Below are 21574 nucleotides of genomic sequence, written 5' to 3'. Positions count from 1 at the left end.
TCAATTCCAAGACAATAGTGCATAAGTCCAAGATCTTTCATGTCAAACTCTGTAGACAAGTCTTGTTTTAATTTTCTGATGAAGCTATCCTTGCTTCCTGTCACAATCAGATCATCTATGTACAAAAGTGCAATAGTCATGTCTTCCCCTTGAACTTTGTAGTAGAGAGTATGATCTGCATTGAATTTCATGTATCTTAGATCAGCAAAATACTTGTCGATTCTATTGTACCAACTTCTAGGTGCTTGCTTTAAGCCGTAGAGACTTTTCTTGAGATGGCAAACCTTATTCTCTTTTCCTGGTTCAACATAACCTACTGGTTGCTGCATGGAGACTTCCTCGTCTAGATAACCATTGAGAAATGCATTCTTGACATCAAGCTGATACACATTCTATCTGCTGAGTGTTGCTAGTGATATCAAGAACTATATAGAATCCATCTTTGCTACTGGAGCATAAGTCTCATCATAGTCTTGACCATATTATTGTGCAAATCCTTTTACAACTAATCTGGCTTTATATCTCTGAATACTGCCATCTAGATTGTAGTTCACTTTGTATACCCATTTGTTTGCTATGGCCTTCTTTCTTGGTGGAAGGTCGCATAATTCCCAAGTATTATTCTTATACAAAGCATCCATTTCTTCATTCATAGCAGCTTGTTATTTTGGCTTGTCTACTATGTCTTCGAAGTACACTGGCTCTTCTGTAGCCATGATGGTAGTCATAAGAGCATAGTTGGTGGTTTCAACTAAATTGCTTTGCCTTTCTGAGCATATGTCAATCTGGCTGGTGGTCTGCTTTCCCTAGTAGACCATATGAGCTGTTGTGGCTCTGCTTGGGGTGTTGCTAGCAATTCTTGCTCTTCTTCATCAACCTGCTCTATAGATGACTGTGAAGTCGATGCTTCTATCTCCTGTGTAGGTGAGGTTTTCCATTCTAATTCCTCATCAAAGATTACATCTCTGGAGATAATGACTTTGCAGTTGATGGGATCATACAATTTTTATGCTTTGCTTTCTTCATTGTAGCCAACCATGATGCATTAGGGATGGGAAAGACACTTTGCTGAGGGGGATGTTGTGCTATGCTTTGATAATAGATTGGACCACCAAATGGATAAGAAGTTCCTTCCCTTATGGACCGGTCCATACAAAGTCATCCAGGAATGTAGCAATGGGTCTGTACAAGTTCAAGAGCTGCATGAGCCATATGGCAAGAAGGTGATCAACAAGCGTTACCTCAAGCCCTTCTTTGTGCGTGATGGACCCATGCATGGAAATGCTGTGCATTCCCTGCCTAGGGGGTGGAACTGTTATGGATAAATTTGTATAAGGAAAAAGGCATTAATATGTGTGTGTGTTTGTATGTGTGGCAATAGTATAATAAAATATGGAGTGCATAGGGCCCAGGGTTGAGGTGGCAGGGCATGACCATGTGCCACCCTTCCACGTAAGAGGACCCATAAGGTGTGTTGTACATAATCCATGGTAGTAATATTATAAAATGTAAGGTGGCATGGCTCCTCCATGTGCCACCCCTCCACCTAGGCTGCATTTAGTGAGATATGGCCCAAAGTCCATGGGAGAAGTAATATAAAATGGGTGGAGATGGATATTATATTAGGTTATTCCCTCCATATAGGATAGGCCCATGTGGGGGAGGTATAGATAGTCCAAGGATGCAAGTTAAATAATAGGGAAAGTAGGATGAGGTGGCAAGATTCCTTGTGCCAACCCTCCACTTGTCCTCCTAGAGGTTTGAACATATTATAAAATTGGGGAGAGACCAAGGGAGTATCATAGACTTGAGATATGGGGCTTGCTTTATGTGGAAAAATGAGGCAAAGGGTTATCGCAGACAATTGAGAGTGCATAACCGCCTAGTCCACATGGGAGACTTTTCCACACACACCATGCATGTGGGAGGATGCATTAATTGGGAGAGACCCCCTCTCTTGGATATAAAAGGAGGGGACTATTCCTTGATGAGACACGCTCATTATTGTAAAGCCACCTAGCTAGTACTTTGATTTCTCCCTTCCCTTCCTTTCAAAATAAAGCATGGTCCTCTTCCCTTGATGTCTCCATCTTTACATTCCTCCTCCCATCATGTACACGCTTCTCTTCCCCCTCTCCCTTTTCCCTTGTGTCATGGTCTCCCTCTTCATTCCCTCCCCTTCTAATTCCTTTTCCCCTTCCATGATAACGTTTTGCCCTCACGTTATCCTTTCCTCTATGGCCCTCGAGCGTCGCCATGCTTAGCCTCTAGCCTCTGGTCTTGATTTCTTTTCCGACTAATAGTACAACTGATACATATTTTCAACACTCATGCACAATGCATGGTAAGGATTTGATAGTAAATTCCCTTGACCCCTTCTTTTGAGCAATGTCCTTGAGGACCTTTCTGATGATCTTCCGAAGTCGGTAAACTCGTATCAAGTATGCCCAACACTTAGTTTCATGATGACCACAACCTTTGCATTCCTTACAAATGATCACCCTCCTTCGTGGCTTGCAGCTTTGTTGGGGTGGTGCTTCCAGTTGCGTCATGCATGATTGAAGTACAAGCTTCACGTGCCAAGAAATCAACAACTAGATTACGAGCTCAAGGGATATGTTGAATTTTTACCTCTTCGAATTGGTTGCAAAGTTCCAATGCTTGTTGATGTCGTGGAACCAAGCCTTTGCTCCGCACCTTCCACCTTCCACTAACTTGTTCACACACTAGTTAAGAATCTCCTTGCACTTCAAGTTGCTTGACGTGATGTTCTTGTGTCTTTTGTAGCCCAAAAATGAGTGCCAAGTACTCAGCTTGGTTGCATGTACTTGTAGGTGCAGACTTGCTATAACAATACTCCTCACCACCCAGTGAAGTGAGCTTCACACCCATGCCAGCAGCCTTGGTCGAAGGTTTGTAAGCTCCATCAAATTGAAGGATCCAAGATGTCATTACACCAAGACTAAAATTTAGACATCCCAAGTTTCTCGGTAGTCCAAGATAGGTAGAAGGAGAGTGTGGGGAGAATTCAACACTTGAGCCAAACGTTCAGCACCAAATAAACTTGCAATCCTTTGTTGATAGTTTATCTTTAGACCAAAAAGAATTACAACTTGAAGCTCGAAATGAGGCACAAAAGGTTGACTAGGTACAAATGGATTCTTGGTCGAAACATTACCAACCATAGCCGAGGCCTAGAAACCTTTGTAGTGAGATTGAGAATAAACTATTCAAGATGAGCATATCCACAGGAATTAACAAGCAGATGTGCCAAATCTCCCCCCAAGCTTGGGGAGCATCCCACCCTTTGATGAAGGACACCCTTTTAATTACCTCTGAAGCAGCAAGTAGCTCAATCACCGCACAATGAGTAGAATTAAAATCAAAGTTCTCCTAGCGTATCAATAGTTCTTCACCTTGAACCAACCATAGTGTATCATCCCACCCGTCGTCTCCTTGAACAATGCACTAGACAATCAGCCGTTAAAGGTCAACATGAAGATCAAGAAAGAGATCTCACCAATTGGTAGCCGTAATGAGTAGAGGACCAGGCACCAAATCCTTAAACTCGTCGAGAAGTGGGCGTGCGTCCGTGAAGTGGACTCGAAAAAGTTTCGAGTCGGCGATCTAGTAGGAGATGTGAATAGAGCATATGAAAAGAAGTACTTTTTCTTTTTATAGCAAGAGTAAACTCCCCACGGTTAGAGAGTTACAGTTCCCGAGATTTCAATTTATAAATAAAAATCATTACATTTTCATCACTTCCAACTTGTTGGCCCAATGATAAGTCTCCCTTTTGTGAAGGGGGAGGTCTTGGGTTCAAATTTTACTCTTTAATAAAAAGAGAGGAGAGGAGAGGAGAAGGAGAAGAGAAAGAGAAGAAGAGAAGAGAGAGGGGGGGCGTGGGATCTGCTGTTACAGTTTTGCAAAAACTCTGAAAAACTGTCCACGACCAGAAGACGCAGGAGCCCAGAAAACTATCGCGTGGGTGAATATAATAGATGCACAAAGCGAGAAAACTGTCCGCAACCCGAAGACACAGGAGCCTAGAAAACTATCGCACGGGTGAACATAGTAGACACGTGAATCAAATGCATGCGCAGGAACTCAGAAGGAGCACAAATGTTATAGTCCTTCAGATGCAACCAGTACGAGCAGAAGATTTGCCAGCCAAAATACATGTAGGAACCGTGAGCAAAAAGCAGGCAGACTAAAAGTGCAGAAGCAGGGAGGTTTTACAGCCGTAGGGATAGGGAAGGTACATAGTTTGGAGGTGCAAAAGTAGAGAATTTGCATGAAAGAGGCTGCAGAGCCACACCTAGTCATAGGAGTAACAGGTTTTACACCACTAAACGTGGAGATTTCGATCCCAACAGCCACACCATTTCTATTAGCCGGAAAAGAAATCAGGACCAGAGGCTAGAGACTAAGCAAGGCGACGCTCGAGGGCCATAGAGGAAAGAAGAACGTGAGGGCGAAACGTTATCATGGGAGGGGAAAAGGAATTAGAAGGGAAGGGAATGAAGAGGGAGACTATGACACAAGGGGAAAGGGAGAGGGGGAAGAGAAGCATGTACATGATGGGAGGAGGAATGTAAAGATGGAGACATCAAGGGAAGAGGACCATGTTTTATTTTGAAAGAAAGGGAAAGGAGAAATCAAAGTACTAGCTAGGTGGCTTTACAAGAATGAGCATGTCTCATTAAGGAATAGTCCCCTCCTTTTATAGCCAAGAGAGGGGGTCTCTCCTAATAAATGCATCCTCCCACATGCATGGTGTGTGTGGAAAAGTCTCCCATGTGGGCTAGGCAGTTACACACTCTCAATTGTGTGTGACAACCCTTTGCCTCATTTTTCCACATAAATCAAGCCCCATATCTCAAGTCTATGATACTCCCTTGGTCTCTCCCCAATTTTATAATATGTTCAAACGTCTAGGAGGACAAGTGGAGGATTGGCACAAGGAATCTTGCCACCTCATCCTACTTTCCCCATTATTTAACTTGCATCCTTGGACTATCTATACCTCCGCCACATGGGCCTATCCTATATGGAGGGAATGACCCAATATAATATCCATCTCCACCTATTTTATATTACTTCTCCCATGGACTTTGGGCCATATCTCACTAAATGCAGCCTAGGTGGAGGGGTGGCACATGGAGGAGCCATGCCACCTTACATTTTATAATATTACTACCATGGATTATGTACAACACACCTTATGGGTCCTCTTACGTGGAAGGGTGGCACATGGTCATGCCCTGCCACCTCAACCCTGGGCCCTATGCACTCCATATTTTATTATACTATCGCCACACATACAAAAACACACACATATTAATGTCTTTTTCCTTAGACAAATTTATCCATAATAGTACCTTCTAGCATATGTGTGTGCTTGATGGGTACGATACTTTGTGGAGGTTTTAACATGAGCTGTGGTGTCATGATTGGTGAGAGCATTCGAAATAGCAACATTAGGCCATTCAGGTGATTACCAGTCTAGAGTCTTCACAAGCTTTACCTGTACCCTAATGTTTGTAGAGTAACAACCCCACCAATACCTCGGGAGATGCACACCCAAGAGATGATGCCCTCTAACTAGAGAAATGGCCTATAGAAAGTGAAAGAGGTGCACAACTTAGATTAACTAGCTGCAAAGAGGGCAACATTACCTATGTTGGTGTCCCCTGAAAACAAAGGAGAAACTCTTAGCAATGGTTGGATGTAATCTTTTGGCCTCTAAGGCTCTCAATGATCTTTTGTCTCACTGGATGTAATGTTTTGGTCTCTAAGGAATTTATGTAATCTCTTTTTATTCAATTTGAGGCTCTCAGTATACACTATTATTAACTTTTATATTTGAATGGTTATGGCCGCTTTTTGTAATCTTTTGGCCTTTAAGGCTTTCAGCAATTGCCAAGTTTTTATAAATGTAAGATCCTCTGTTCAATTTTTGCTCGGTATTAGTTGATAATTTTTATATAACCTGTTCTTGGACATAGATGTACATTGTAATCTCTTTTTCTCAATTTTCACTCCATAAATTATACTTTTTTCCTCATTTATATATACTACAACAAGGACTAAAATTCTTTCATAGAAGAACTATGTATAATTTCCTTGATTTATGACCAAAATAGCACTAAAATAAGTCCAACGACCCCACAGTTGTGGTTGCATGGAGATACATCTAGAGAAATACAAATAAACTTTCAAAAAAGGCAATTGACGATATGGCCCTTGAGAGGTCCCCTCTAGGGGCAAGGGCCATATCGACGTGCATTATACAATGGACAGAAATGGCATGTCAATATGGCCCTTGCTCCTAAAGGGGATCCCTCAAGGGCCATATCATCAATTCCATTTTGCTTGGTTGCACAACAAAATACATTTTCCTTGGTATAAAAATATATAATCAAACAACCAGCGCAGTGGCTTTCATAGATCTCCTTCTATTTGCCAGTGCTCTCATCATAGACCTCCTGTAATACATAAAAATAAGCAATGGAGCTATAACTCCAAGAACCAGCATGGTGGTCTCTCCAAGACAACCTTGAATTTTGGGTGATGATAGGTCATCAAGCCGAAGACTACGATGAGGCGATGCTCAAAATGATAGATTGTGTCTCATTATTCTTCCAAAAACTACTGCGGTGGTCTTTCCAAGCCAACCTATGATTTGCATGGGCCGTGGGCAAAGATGCAGCAAAAGGCTGTTTGATGATAGGTGGTCAGCAGCGCATCGATGTTCAAAATGATAAATTGCATCTACTTATTATGCTAAGAACTAGCGCAGTGGTCTCTCCAAGACAACCTTCAATTTTAATGATCTGCATGGGTGCAGTGTCTAATGACAGGTGGCAAAGTTACGGGGCAAAAGGCTATGCAATGATAAGTGATCAGGCAGCATGGGCTAGAGACTGCTGCACTATGCAAAGTAGTGCAGAGATGTAGTGTGTCGAGCTATGCGGTGTTCATAAAAAATAGATTGCATCTCATTATTACACCAATGCGCCTTCATGACGTCGGGAGAATTTTTTATGAGAGGATGGGTCCGTGCAAGATTCAAATATTCACCCAGGAGCGCATCGTGTTGCGGCCCCAAAATGGCCCCAAAAATAGTTTCGCGATTGGCTACACCCAAGCAAATGTTGACCCTGGGTATGATACTTTGTAAGGATTGAATGAGAGTAGCATCCACATGCGAATATGAGCATTCTTGTTCCCTGGTGGCACATTCAGCATCCGGTGCACCTTACACTTTGCAATGACATTTAAAAAATAAATTTTAAGACCCTTGCAAAGTTTGGAGCTGATCCGATAGTGGGATATACAAACGCGGATGTCCATTGTGCATTTTTCCTTCACATACATAGCATCCACATGCAAATATGGGCATTCGAATTCCACAGTGTCACATCCAGCATCCACCAATGCACCTTACACTTTGCAAGGACATTAAAAAAACTTGTTTTAAGACCCTTGGTGCTGCTCCGATGGTGTGGTATATGGATCTCGGTGTCCGTTGTGCTTGTTTCCTTCATATACATAGCATCCACATGCGAATATGAGCATTCTTGTTCCCCAGTGGCACATCTGGCATCCGATGCACCTTACACTTTGCAAGGACATTAAAACAACTTTTTTTAAGACCCTTGCAAAGTTTAGTGCTGATCCAATGGTGGAATATACGGATGTCAATGTCCGTTGCACATTTTTCCTTCATATCGCATAGCATCCATGTGCAAATATGTGCATTCTTGCTCCTTGGTGGCACATACAGCATCCAATCCATTTAATACTTTGGAAGGACATTTAAAAAAAAAATTCTAAGACCCTTGCAAAATTTGGTGCTGATACGATGGTGGGATATATGGATGCGGATGTCCATTATGCATTTTTCCTTGACATACATAGCATCCACATGCAAATATGGGCATTCTTGTTCCCGGTGTCACATCTGGCATCCAATAATCCTTACACTTGCAAGGACATTAAACCAACTTGTTTTAATACCTTTTCAAAATTTGGTGTTGATCTGACGATGTGGTATACGGATCTCGGTGTCCGTTTGCGCTTGTTTCCTTCATATACATAGGATCCACATGTGAATATAAGCATTCTTGTTCCCTGGTGGCACATTCGGCCCGATGCACCTTACACTTTGCAAGGACATTACAAAAACTTGTTTTAAGACCCTTGCAAAGTTTGGTGCTGATCTGATGGTCGGATATATGAATGTCGGTGTCCCTTACACATTTTACCTTCATATTGCGTAGCATCCACATGCGAATATGTGCATTCTTGCTCCGGGTGGCACAAAAAACATCCAATCCACTTGATACTCTGGAAGGACATTAAAACCAATTTTTCTAAGACCCTTTCAAAAATTGGTGTTGATTCGACGGTGGGATATATGGATGCAGATGTCCATTGTGCATTTTTCCTTCACATGCATATCATCCACATGCAAATATAGGCATTCTTGTTCCCTAGTGTCACATTCGGCATTCGATGCACCTTACACTTTGCAAGGACATTAAAACAACTAGTTTTAATACCCTTGCAAAATTTGGTGCTGATCTGATAGTGTGGTATACGGATCTCGGTGTTTGTTGCACCTGTTTCCTTCATATACATAGGATCCACATGTGAATATGAGCATTCTTGGTCATTCTTATGCATCTATCAAGAAGAGAAACATTGCAGATGCCTTGGTAGCACGTCGAAATTCACTGATTTAAAAAATATTTCTAGCTTTTTTGTGATTTGTTGAGGCTCCACTTTTTCTCCCCCCTTTCTCTCTTGTTTCTATTTTGGTCCCCCTTTTTCTTGGCCACTTAATTATTGGAGCATGGTGGTAGTAGGGAGAGAGAGAGAGGGTAGTCTAAGGAAAGAGGAAGTGAAACTTAAAAGAAAGCATAATGAAAGCAAAGGAAAATGGAAATGAGCAATATGCACCTTACACTTTGTAAGGACATTACAACAACTTGTTTTAAGACCCTTGTAAAGTTTGGTGCTCAACGGTGGGATATATGAACGTCGGGGTCCGTTGCACATTTTTCCTTCATATCATGTAGCATCCATGTGCGAATATGTGCATTCTTGCTCCCAATGGCACAAACGGCATCCGATCCACCTAATACTTTGGAAGGACATTAATACCAATTTTTCTTAGACCCTTGTAAATTTTGGTGCTAATCTGACGGTGGGATATCCGATGCACCTTACACTTTGCAAGGACATTAAAACAACTTGTTTTAAGACCCTTGAAAAGTTTGATGCTGATTCGATGGTGTGGTATACAGATGTCAGTGTCCGTTGTTCATGTTTCCTTCATATACATAGCATCCACATGCAGATATGAGCTTTCGTGTTCCCTGGTATCACATCCAACATCCAATGCACCTGTGCAAGGACGTTAAAACAATTTTTTTTGATACCCTTACAAAGTTTGATGTTGATCGAATGGGGGATATATGGATGTTGGTGTCCGTTGCACATTGTTATGTCGTATCGCGTAGCATCCACATGCGAATATGTGCATTCTTGCTCCCTGGTGGCACATACGACATCTGATCTACATAAAAATTTGTAAGGACATTAAAACCAATCTTGTAAGACCCTTGAAAATTTTTATGCTGATCCGATGGTGGGATATACGGATGCGGATGTCCATCGCACATTCTTCCTTCACATACGTAGCATCCACATGCAAATATGGGCATTCTTGCTCCCAGGTGTCACATCCGGTATCTGATGCACCTTACACTTTGCAAGGACATTAAGACCCTTGAAAAGTTTGGTGCTGATCCCTGGAACATATGGATGTCGGTGTCCATTGCACATTTTTCCTTCATGTCACGTAGCATCCATGTGCGCATATGCGCATTCTTGTTCCCTGGTGGTAGATACCGCATCCGATCCACCTAATACTTTGCAAGGACATTAAAACCAATTGTTTTAAGACCCTTGCAAAGTTTGGTGCTGATCCGACGGTGGGATATATAGATGCAGATGTCTATTGTGCATTTTTCCTTCACATACATAGCATCCACATGTAAATATGGGCATTCTTGTTCCCCGGTGTCACATCCAGAATCTGATGCACCTTACACCTTGCAAGGACATTAAAAACAATTTTTTAAAGGCCCTTGCAAAGTTTGGTGTTGATCTGATGGCAAGATATATGAATGCAGAAGTTCTTTGCACATTTTACCTTCACTTACATAGCATCCACATGCAAATATTGATGCGAATGTCCCAAACTTTTCTACTATTGACCGCTAGCATAGGAGCAAAGATTTCATTTTGGTTTCTTGCTAAGTTACCTAGATACATGGGCATGCCTCCTATGATTCTTTCTTTAGGCTAGTCTCTAACCTATTACCGCTAGTTTGTAATAGATGTTTATTAATAGGCTTACTAACAAGTACATTCAATGCCATTTTTCTTTACATTGAATATCCTGTCTCCATCTTTTCTACTATTAAACCCTAGCATTTATGTCTAGTTACCTTAAAATGAGACCTTTTTCGGACTGAGGTAGATGCATTGGAGGCATAGGTTTCATCCAAGTGGATCCTATATGTCCTAAGGTAGGCCAATATTTACATGTGCATCCTATTATGTGAACAAAAAAAATGTAACAATCATCAACAATGATACCTCCAATACTCCCCTAATCATCTTATTAGTAATAAACTTTGCATAGGTCTTGAGTAGTTTCCATATCCCTACAAAGTTTTGATTTTGTTGATGGTTCTTTTCACATTCGAGAGTACATCCTTGGAGATGGTGTATATGCACTTACAACATGGTGTATCAATCTGTATGATACCCCTAGCACAGACCTACAACGCAAGTTCAACTTCTATTTATCCTCCATCAGCAATTGTTGTGGAGTATGCATTTGGCTGATTGAAAGTCTGATGGCAATACCTTAATAAGAAGTTCCTAAACTCAAAGTCTTCTTTCTCATTGAAACTTTGGAGTGTGGACTTTGGAGTCTGCTCATGCTATCACATCCATTCTCTATGCCCATTGCCCAATGCCCATTGCGTACTAGCCTTTTGCTCGTGATTTGTGACCTGTGAGCTTGTCTACATCAAGTGGAAGAAATCCCTTTCAAGTTTCAAAGCTCAAGTTGGAGATTCAACTTTGTACAAGTATGGACTCATGGGTGGTCACTGGTCAGCTCAACTTTCAAGGCATATCAAACCAAGGAGTCAGAAGGACTGAGCCTTGAGGAGACCCATCATGTAGGTTTTTGCTTCTTTCAAGTTTCAATTTGAACTTTGAACTTTGAAGCATAATACATATGATTGTGAGTCGTGATTCACGAAGGCCTAGCGTACTACGTAGTGTTCAAGTCCAGACTCCATACTCCATGGCTTACGGCTAGGTTGTAATATTCTGCTCTCAAATACATGCGATTTCGGAAATTGAAAAGATCAAAAGTTGAAAATACGTTCTATTAGGTACTAGTATGGGTTTACAAGCATGCATCTCTGCAACATACAAATTAAAGGGTTTTATTCAATTATACAATACAATTTCTCATGAGTAGCGTCTGTTTCAACTTACACTGAAATGTATAAAAGGAGGGCAAAAAATATAGGCTTCTCAAATTTCAAATTTATTGAAGGGATATAATTATTGATCAAAAAATTCACAATAGAGGTATATAAAATAGATTAAATGTGGTTACAGAGGGGTTTTTTAAATACGTTTCGAATGCACGTTGTATAGCTGGCTTATGTAAGGTGGACCCCCCGAGCAACAATTGGAGTAGAAAAGACAACAGCACAAACAAATGAAATACATGTTTTCCAAGTAAGTTAAATTTATTTATTTTTCCTAATTAGTATAGCAATGACCATAATGTTTTTGGATATTTTTCATAAAGATATTTTAAACAAATATTCTACTAATGATCTCTTGAATGTATCATTGTAGGTTGATGCTTTTCAAAGGGGACAACGAGTAAAGATCTTACATAAGGACTCAAAAGACATAGTTGGAATGGGGACAATAATTAGTTTGGATCCTTCATTTAGAGTTCATACTATACTAATAGGAGTTGGTTATGTAGCAGTATGAGTTGATGATGCAATCATTAAGGATGCTTGTATATTCAAAGAAAATGATGAGATTCAGACATTGGGTCAAGCCGTAGGCTTGAATGTTGCTTGGAAAACTCTTCATGTAATGTCTTTATAATTATATATTTTATTTTGTTATGTAAAAATTGAATTATTTATTTTAGACAATAAATTTCATTCATGGATACCAAGTATCAAATGTAAAATTTTAGTCATTTAAGATTCCAATGCCATGTAACTTTTTGGCCCATTTTAAAAGCTAGTAGAAGTTAAATGTTTTTGCCCATTTTGAATGTTATTGTTTATAAAAGAAGAAATGGCAATTGTGATTCCATTTCTTGCCATTTGTAACATAATAACTGGCATTTTGTATGTCACTTTATTTCCATTTTCAACATGAAATCTTGCAACTTTTAAGTCATCTTTTGCCATTTTGAATATAATAAGTGACAATTTTTATGTCACCTTTTGCCATTTCAAACATAACTTTTATGTCACCTTTTGCCATTTCTTTCACAGTTGGTCTCTATTGTAGTGCCATTTCATGCATTAAAAATGGCAAAAATATATGGTACTTTTGGTTGCCATTTTGATTGTGGAAATGGCAAAACCATATGGCACTTATAGTTGCCATTTCATATGTAAAAATTGCAAAATATATGGCACTTTTGGTTGCCATTTCAGACATCAAAATAGCAAAAATATATGGCACTTTTGGTTGCCATTTTGCATGTGGAAATGGCAATACTATATGGCACTTTTAGTTGCCATTTCATACATAAAAATGGCAAAATATATGGCACTTTTGGTTGCCATTTTAGACATCAAAATGGCAAAAATATATGGCACTTTTGGTTGCCATTTTGTATGTGGAAATGACAATACTATATGGCACCTTTAGTTGCCATTTCATACATAAAAATGGCAAAATATATGGCACTTTTGGTTGCCATTTAAGACATAAAATGGCTAAAATATATGGCACTTTTGATTGCCATTTTGCATGTGGAAATGGCAAAACTATATGGCACTTTTAGTTGCCATTTAATTCATAAAAATGGCAAAATATATGGCACTTTCAGTTGCCATTTTAGACATAAAAATGGTAGAAATATATGGCGCTCGGTTGCCATTTTGTATGTGGAAATGGCAAAACTATATGGCACTTTTGGTTGCCATTTCATACATAAAAATGGCAAAATATATGGCACTTTTGGTCGCCATTATGGAAATAGAAATGGCAAAAATACATAGCACTGTTGGTTGCCATTTCCAAAAAATGGCACGTGGAAATGGCGACAAGAAAGTGCCATTTAATAATGTAGAAATGTCACTTTTGGGCTGCCATTTCTACCTAGTTTTGTAGCAGTGTATATATTTCTAAGCTAAGTTCACCCTCTATAATCTCTAAATCGCAAAATTAGCCCATGGCTACTTTAATCTACTTGAGACTCGTTAGATTAAAACAAGCTTGATAGGTTTGTGGTTCATTGTTAATTTTATTATGACCCCAATAACAAGGGAGGGGTGCTTATGACACCTGTCTTCCCAACTAAGCTTTAAGTGGGTTCTCACCACATTTTTCTTGTTGGGATGGTGGCAATTATGTCGACTCTCCTCTTCAATAAAAGTGATGCTTGCTACGACTTATCAAAGAAAACTTGTTTATAAAGTCTTGCATTCACCTATTTTGTTTTGTAATGTTTCATAGCAGTTTTCTCAGCTTCTCTCCATTTCCAAAATTATTTTTATTTCACTATGAAACAGGATTTTCTCGAGTCTTCACACACACATGTATACTTCCCCAACGATGAATTATTCTTTTATGTCCCCCCCCTCATGAAATCTCCCCTTTACACTCTCTTTTTAAAGGCAAAATTGTTCGAGACATCGCAAGGAGCCTAGAATGCCCTAAACCTACCATGGCTCACAGGACTTAGGGGAGGGCTCACGAGACTTAGGGGAGGGCTCATGAGAGTCGATGGAGGGCTCACAGGTCGTAAGGGAAGGATCACACTCTTGGGAGTTGGGGGAGGGCTCACAAGAGTTGGGGGAGGGCTTATGAGAGTTTAATGAGGTGTCATCGGACCCAATGAGGTTCATGTGCATAGATGCCATGGAAGTGGTTGAGCTTGAGGAGGAAGGGTGGAGGAGGCATCTTGTGGGTCCAGTGTTCTTCACTCATGCCATCGAATAATGAGAGTTAAGGTTTTTAACAACTTTTTATATGGGCCCATCATCTTTTTACACCCTTTTTAATTATGTTTAGGTTTCATCCTGTCCCTGCCCTTGCCCCCACCCTAACCCCTCCAACGCCCTGACCCCCGTCGCCTTGCCCCCATTGCCCTCCCCCCTACTTCCCTCGCTTGCCCCCGTCACCCTCCCTCGTCCCCCCTCCTTTGCCACTACTCTGTCCCCCCCCTGCCCTACCCTGCGCCCTCCCTTCTCTTCACCCTCCCTCACCCTATCCCTACCTTCCCCAACCTCCTTCCCTAACATAGACCCTGGACTCCAAGAGTGAGTACACAAATTATGGTCAAAATAAGCAAGATATTCATTTCATAACTGTATAAAATTACACCATAGCTTCTGTTGTTGGTTGGACCCATTTGCTCCCTTCTCTCACTCTAGTGTGCAACCAACATGTGACTCCTCGACTCCCTATGGATGCTTTCCAAGCACTATTTGATACAATTTGAAATGCTTTTGCAAGTTTTGATGCCTTTGCCTTTTCAAACTTCAAAGTCCTACCTAGTAAACATCTTAAAACAGTCGAATATGTCATGCAATGCATTGCTACAAGTGACACCACCACCATGCCTTGAGTTCTTAAAGTAGGTTGCCTTGGCTCTATAGTGCGACTTCTCCATGACTTGTGTATTCTAAATGGAAAAAGGGCCCCAATTCTATACAAACCATGGTCCATGTGCATAGAGAATATGCTGCAAACATGACGAGCATTATTTCAGCCAACAAAAACTTCATTGCAAAAGCTGAGAAGTTGCTGCTGTTAAAGATGGGATTCCATGGAGGGCATGTCAAACTTAAGGAGGATAAGAAAATGTTTGGGGCAACACAAAATCTTCCTGCCAAAGTGTCCATGGGCGGAGCGAAGGCAAGGATATTCCCTGGGTATTCCTATTCAACCACAATCTCGACAAAGACAAACATACATTGTCTCAAAGAAGCTTGGGTTGGGAATACTAGAAAAGGTTGTGTGAATGCATGACCAATAAGGCTTCTCATCCTCAAGTAGCACTTTGAGAGCTAAAGTATGGACAAAGGTAGATGCATTGATAAATTTGCTTCACCAGGTTCAAATCAATGAGATATTTTATGAAAGGTTCAGGATGGCTGTGAAAGAGTTTATGCAATCAATGGTGAAAACATGAAGCGAGTCACACATTATGCATTACATGGTAGTCTTGTCGCCATAGAAACTTGCCTAATTTAATTCCAAGAATAAACAAGATGCAAATACAACAACTTATCAAGTACATGTAGTTTTGTGACTGAGTAATCAATGTGTCTATCTCCTGAAAATTTGATGTTTTCCATTCTGATTCTTCATCAAGATTACATCTCTAGAGATGATGACCTTTTGGCTAATGGGATCATACAACTTGTATGCTTTCCTACCTTCACTGTAGCCAACCATGATGCATTTATGTAACTTCATGATAGAAATGTGCAATAGGCAGATGTAACCACCTATACCTTAGCAACTGTCGATAAGATTATTGTTCTTAGGAAAATTGATTCCAAAATAGCATGTCTCTAAAAAGACATAAAACAAAAGATGTTCCAACCACCTCACTGGTTTAGGACAATCACATTTAATCCAAGCTTGGTTTAAGAAATGAAACAAGTAAACTATCCCAAAGCTCAATCACAAACATCCACCGGGCTAGTTTAGGCACCACTGACTTGCGTTGTATCTATAGCATGCGTATGATGTGCTCCTCAAACACCTTGTGTCTAGTTTGCTTTTTACAGATGTCCTTTATATTTGGAGAAACTCTCGTATTTTCATGCCAAAACGTCATCACAGTAGCAATGACTTCCGCACTTAGGTTGTCTCTCCTTTCTTGCATTCTATTGAAGCCCACAGATGTATCGGATCGGGATGATCATGCATTGCTTCTGCTCTACATTCAACTGAGCTGCGTTCGTCCTTCTAATTGAAAACATCTTTGACATTGTGCGCCCAAGCTGTTTCTCCTTTGTTTTAAGGGACACCAACATAGCTAATGTCACCCTCTTTGCAGCTAGTTAATCTAAGCTGTGCACCCCTTTCACTTTGTGTAGTCCATTTCGCAGGTTAGAGAGCATCGCCTCTTGGGCATGCATCTCCCAAGGTGTTGGTAGGGTTGTTACTCTACGAACTTTAGGGTACAAGCTAAAGCTTGTGAAGACTCTAGACTGGTAATCACCTGAATGGCCTGATGTTGCTGTCTCAAATGCTCCCACCAATCGTGACACCACAGCTCGTGTTCTTGGCTTCGATGGCAATGATCGAATGCATGCATAACCGCTTCTTGTTGCTCCTCTACAAAGAGTCTTCTTTCTTCTCATTGTTTTTCTCTTCATAGATGTTGCAAAAGTGTCTTCCGTTGCCGTTTCGATACCGTGCTAGCACTTTCCTCGACCCGCAATCTGTTCGTTGTGCCTTGACCTAGCTTTTTCACAGCCTCTGTCTGCTTCTCTTGCAAGCCATGGTGAGCTGCATGTTGCCATTGACGCGATGGCCATGATCAGAGTCCAGAATAGACCCAGAGAACCTAGCTGGTGAGGCAAGCAAAGAATAGAAGACAACTTACTCGAAAGAAAACAATGGCCAACCAAAGTCTAGGCAAGGTCATCTCAAGGTGTGGAGAACTCTAAAGACATTCCTCCACATCATGCATGATTGGCATAACCTCTTCCCACATGAGAGTATTCAACTTCTCACTATTGATAAGAGAGGGATAAAAGTTTAAGTATTGGGATGAAAGATAGGACAATAGTGTTATGGCCATGTCCTTGGAAGAGATCCCTTCCTTGCCTAGAGAACCTCCTATTGAATCACCTAGAGCTTGGTGATGTGCTCCTGCATGATGATGGCTAATTTGGCAAGATTTAACACTCTCATCTCCTCTTTGAGGTAGACTCTCTCCATCAGGATTCAACACTCTCATCTCCACTTTGAGGTAGACTCTCTCCATCAGGGAGACTTAATCTTAGAGGGATGCCACATGCTCCCATATTCCCTTAGACAATGTCATGTTCTCAACATGGTAGACGACTTGAGGACTACAATTCAAGAAAATAAAGGAACAAATACATGCATTTAAGATTCAAAATGAAAGTTTTATGATAATAATGCAAGGGGAGGGAAAGGAAAGAGGAAGGGAAGGAAAGGGGGAAGTGGGCTAGTTTGAGAATTATTTGGGATAGAAGAGCTCTATTGAAGAGGTGAAACTTGAAAGTTTAGCAAGAGAGAGAGAGTATTGCTCAAGTGAGCAATGAAGTGAGTCAAGAGGCAAAAGAGCCATAATGACTTAAATGTACTATGTGCAACCGTCCATAGTTGCAGGAGAAACATGACTGTGTGTGTGAAGACTCCACAAAACCTCGTTACATAGTGAAATGAAAATAATTTTGGAAATGGACACCAAAGAGAAAATAGTTGCCTGTGAAACATTACAAAACAAACCAAGAGGTGCATAGAATTGAAAAAGATTTGCAAGATTGTATAAACAAGTTTGCTTTGATAAGACGTAACAAGCATAACTTTTATCGAAGAGGAGAGTCTCTATACCTTCTACCACCCAACAAAAAAAACATGGTGAGAACCCACTTGAAGCTTAGTTGGGAAGACATGTGCCATAAACACCCCTCCTTTGTGATCGAGGTAACAATAACATTAACACTTAACCACAAACTTATCAAGATTTTTTAAATCTAATTAGTGTCGAGTAGACTGGAGTAGCCATGGATGAATTTTATGATTTAGAGATTATAGAGGGTAAGCTTAGCTTAGAAATATATGTGAGCTTGGCTTAGAAGGGATAATTTAAGACTTGGAGGGGAAAATTTTATGGGAGGGAGGAGGGGGGATTAGAAGGTGAAAATAGAAGGGGAATTAGAAGGGAAACTAAAGGGCAGCAAATAATAGAGAAGGGGGAGGGAAAAAGAAAGGACAACAAAAGAAAATAAATATATAGAAACAGGGGAAAGATATATATAGAGAGAGAAGGGGGAAGAAGGGAGAAATGTGTATATAGAGAGGGGGAAAGGGGGATTAGATTATTTGAGAGGGGGGAAATTAGAAATAAATATATAGAAAGGGGGAACTTAGATATAAATATTGAGAAGGGGGAAATTAGATGTAAATATTGAGAAGGGGGAAATTAGATGTAAATATATAGAAGGGGGGAGGGGGGGTAAGTAAATAGAGAGGGGGGGAGAGGGAAAAGAAGAGAGATAAATATATGTAAATTGTGAAGAGAGGTAGAGGGAGGAGAGTGTGAGGACAAAAAATGAAGGAGGGGGGGGGGGGAGAATCATAATGAAATAAAGAAGAAGAGGAACTTGCGAATCCATTTGAGAGAGAGAGAGAGAGAGAGAGAGAGAGAGAGAGTCACAAACTAAACATAGGCGCAATGAAGGTAGGCATGGGGGCACAATCGAAGACCATGCGAAGGCACAATAGAGGAAGGGAACTAGGGTTGTAGACATGGGCACAAACTATGAGGTAGACTATCAGGGGTAAAAGGTCGCAGAGCCCTGGGGGTTGAAGCACGGGGAGTACTAAGTAGTACGATAGGAGTAGGAGAAACTAAGGGGAGTTGGGAGTTTGATGGAAGCGAGCGCACATGGGCTGAAGGCAGGAGGCAGGTAGGAAAGAGATAGGGAGGGGCTGGTATTTAAAGGCGGTTGGGCTTTAGTCGATTGTTTACGTAAGGGAAGGGGATGGTTCATCGTAATATGGGAAGGTAGAGGGTCAAGGGAACGAAGCAGTCGGATGGCTAGGGAGTTGAGTTGAGGGGGGGGCGTGATTAGGAGAAGTGGAAAAAAGGAAGAATTAATAGGAAAATAAATTGGGGGTGCGGGAGGGAGATAAAATAGGGGGAGAAGAAGAAATAATAAAAAGTTAGAATTTTAGGGAAAAAATAGAAAATAAAGAAAAATTTGGGGTAATTAAGAAAAACGAAAAAATTTAAGGAAAATAATAAAAAATAAGCAAAAATCAAGGAAAACATGAATGAATTATTGAAAATTAGAAAAAGTTGAGGAAAATAAGTAAAATTAAAATTGCAAAAAAGGAAAATTAAGGGAAAAAGAAAAATTGAAATAAGAAAATAAGGGGAAAATAAGGGAAACAAGAGAAAGATTAAAAGGGGGAAATAGGAGGAAATTAAGGAGGGTTAGGTTAGGTGGGTTTGAGAGAATTAGGTTAGGGATAGCAATTGTAAAATAGTGAATAAATTGTGTGGATAAGGGGAAGAAGGGGAAAAGTGGTGAATTAAGGAGAAAATTTAAGGAAATTAATAAAATATTAAGGAAAATAAGGAAAAATGTAAGGAAGTTTTACAGAATAACTAAGGAAGTTAAGGAATAATTAAGGAAAATAAGGAAGAATTTAAGAAAATTTTAGGAAGGATTAGGAAGAATAGGGAGAAATAAATAGTTAGGGGGAAATTTGAAACTTGGGAGATATCATGAAAATTAGGAAAAAATAGGGAAGAATGAAAAAAGTAGAAAAAATTCGCAAAAAGTTAGGAACAAAGCCAAGGGAAAATAGGGGAATATAAGGACATAAGGAGCTAGATTAGGGGATAAGAGAGGGGATAAGCTGCGAAAGGGAGAGGGGTTGGGGGGGGGGAAAGGGAGAAAGAAAGGGGAAAAGGGTAGAGAAAGTGGGAGGGGGGATTTTTGGAGAGAGAGTGAGAGAGGGGGAAGGTAGTTAAATCACTTGTACACATCATCCAATGTGCTCTGACTTAATAGTTCACTCAATATAAACAATTTCTTCTTAGCTCTAAATCTTGCATTATCTATGTTGCTATGTTAGCGTTTACTTCATACGAAAGTTTAGATTTCTACCTCAGTCATTGACTTAATGATGTAATACTTTATGATTTTAAGTTTCTTGCTTTCAAATTGCTTTTTAGATGATTGTTGTTTTTTCGTAAATGATCGTTTACACATCTAAAGCAAGGCGTGACTTGTGTCTTCTGGTTTAACACTCACCTAGCAAACACATTGTATGCGATAAGAATGTAACATGCATTTACACAATGAGAGAGACTTTTGTTGAGATGTAATTGATGTGTTAGCAATCTCTCAGTATTAGGTTGTGACATTTGCACGATTGGATACCTCTTAGTTTTGGTTGCTCTCATTTTTGCTTGTGCCATGTTTTAAAATCATGTTGCTTGGTAGATTAAGAAAACTTGATCTAAGAATGCCATGTCGTTCGTTGTTTGATTGGGATGAAAACATTTTGGCTAGCAACAGACACTTCAACCATTTGCAAGACCACTTCTTGAGTTAAAGTTGGGTTGCCTCTTGGTAGTTCACTTTCTATAATTTGAATTATGACACTTTTCACTTGACTTGCAGGGTTATCTAAACTCAACCATTGACCAACGCGAGACACTTGGCCTAACTTATCTCAATGAATGTTGCCCTCTTTGAATCCCCCCCTCAACATACAATTTCACCTTGGGTCGTAAAGTTGCCCTATTTGAATTCCCCTCTGGAGAGCTCTATGCACTCAATTTCATCGTGGGCCTTAAAATGCTGCCCTCTTTGAAGTCCCCCCTCAAGATCTCTATGCAAATTAAGAACAAGGCATAGTGTGGAGCAGCGACAACGACCATTTGCCTTCTTGAGCTAGTTGCTCGCGTTCGAATCCCTTGGGATGCCCCAGTTACCTTTGAGCCTAAGGAGGCCAGAGGGCGGAAGTGTCCCTCGTAGGGCCATTTCCCACGCAGCCTGGTGCGGTGGAGGCATGGGCAACTCCCCCGGTTTACAACGAGGGGCAGTGCAACGGATCATAAAAATCCCTGCTCTTGAAGGTCTATCACCGGGTCCACCCGGTGTGTTCTTAGGGCCTTAGCACATGGATGGGGCTAGCATGGGTTTAGGATGGGAATATTTTTGTCATCATTACTCCCATCCTACACTAAGTGGTCTAGGATGGATTTAAAATGGGAGTAGCCACTTTTTCTCCCATCCTGGACCATGGCCTTTAGACCTTGGCAGCCAGAATGGGTTCCCTTTTTTTAGGGATTCAAAAACATGGAAGGATGACATGTGTCCTTGTCCCCACAAGGTCCCCACCTCTTAAACATATGAAATGATGCCATGTGTCCTCTTCCTCTTAAACCCATACCTAGTTCTTTTTTTGTTAGCACATGGTGGGATGGGAATAGGATAGAAAAATGCATGGGACCACCTTTTCCCACTCCCATCCT

The sequence above is a fragment of the Dipteris shenzhenensis genome, chromosome 25 (genome assembly GCF_047967505.1).
Source record: "Dipteris shenzhenensis isolate YYH24624 ecotype China chromosome 25, Dip_SZ_1.0, whole genome shotgun sequence".
NCBI lineage: Eukaryota > Viridiplantae > Streptophyta > Polypodiopsida > Gleicheniales > Dipteridaceae > Dipteris > Dipteris shenzhenensis.
The sequence above is the reverse complement of the archived record's forward strand: the minus strand, read 5'-3'. Positions refer to the sequence as shown.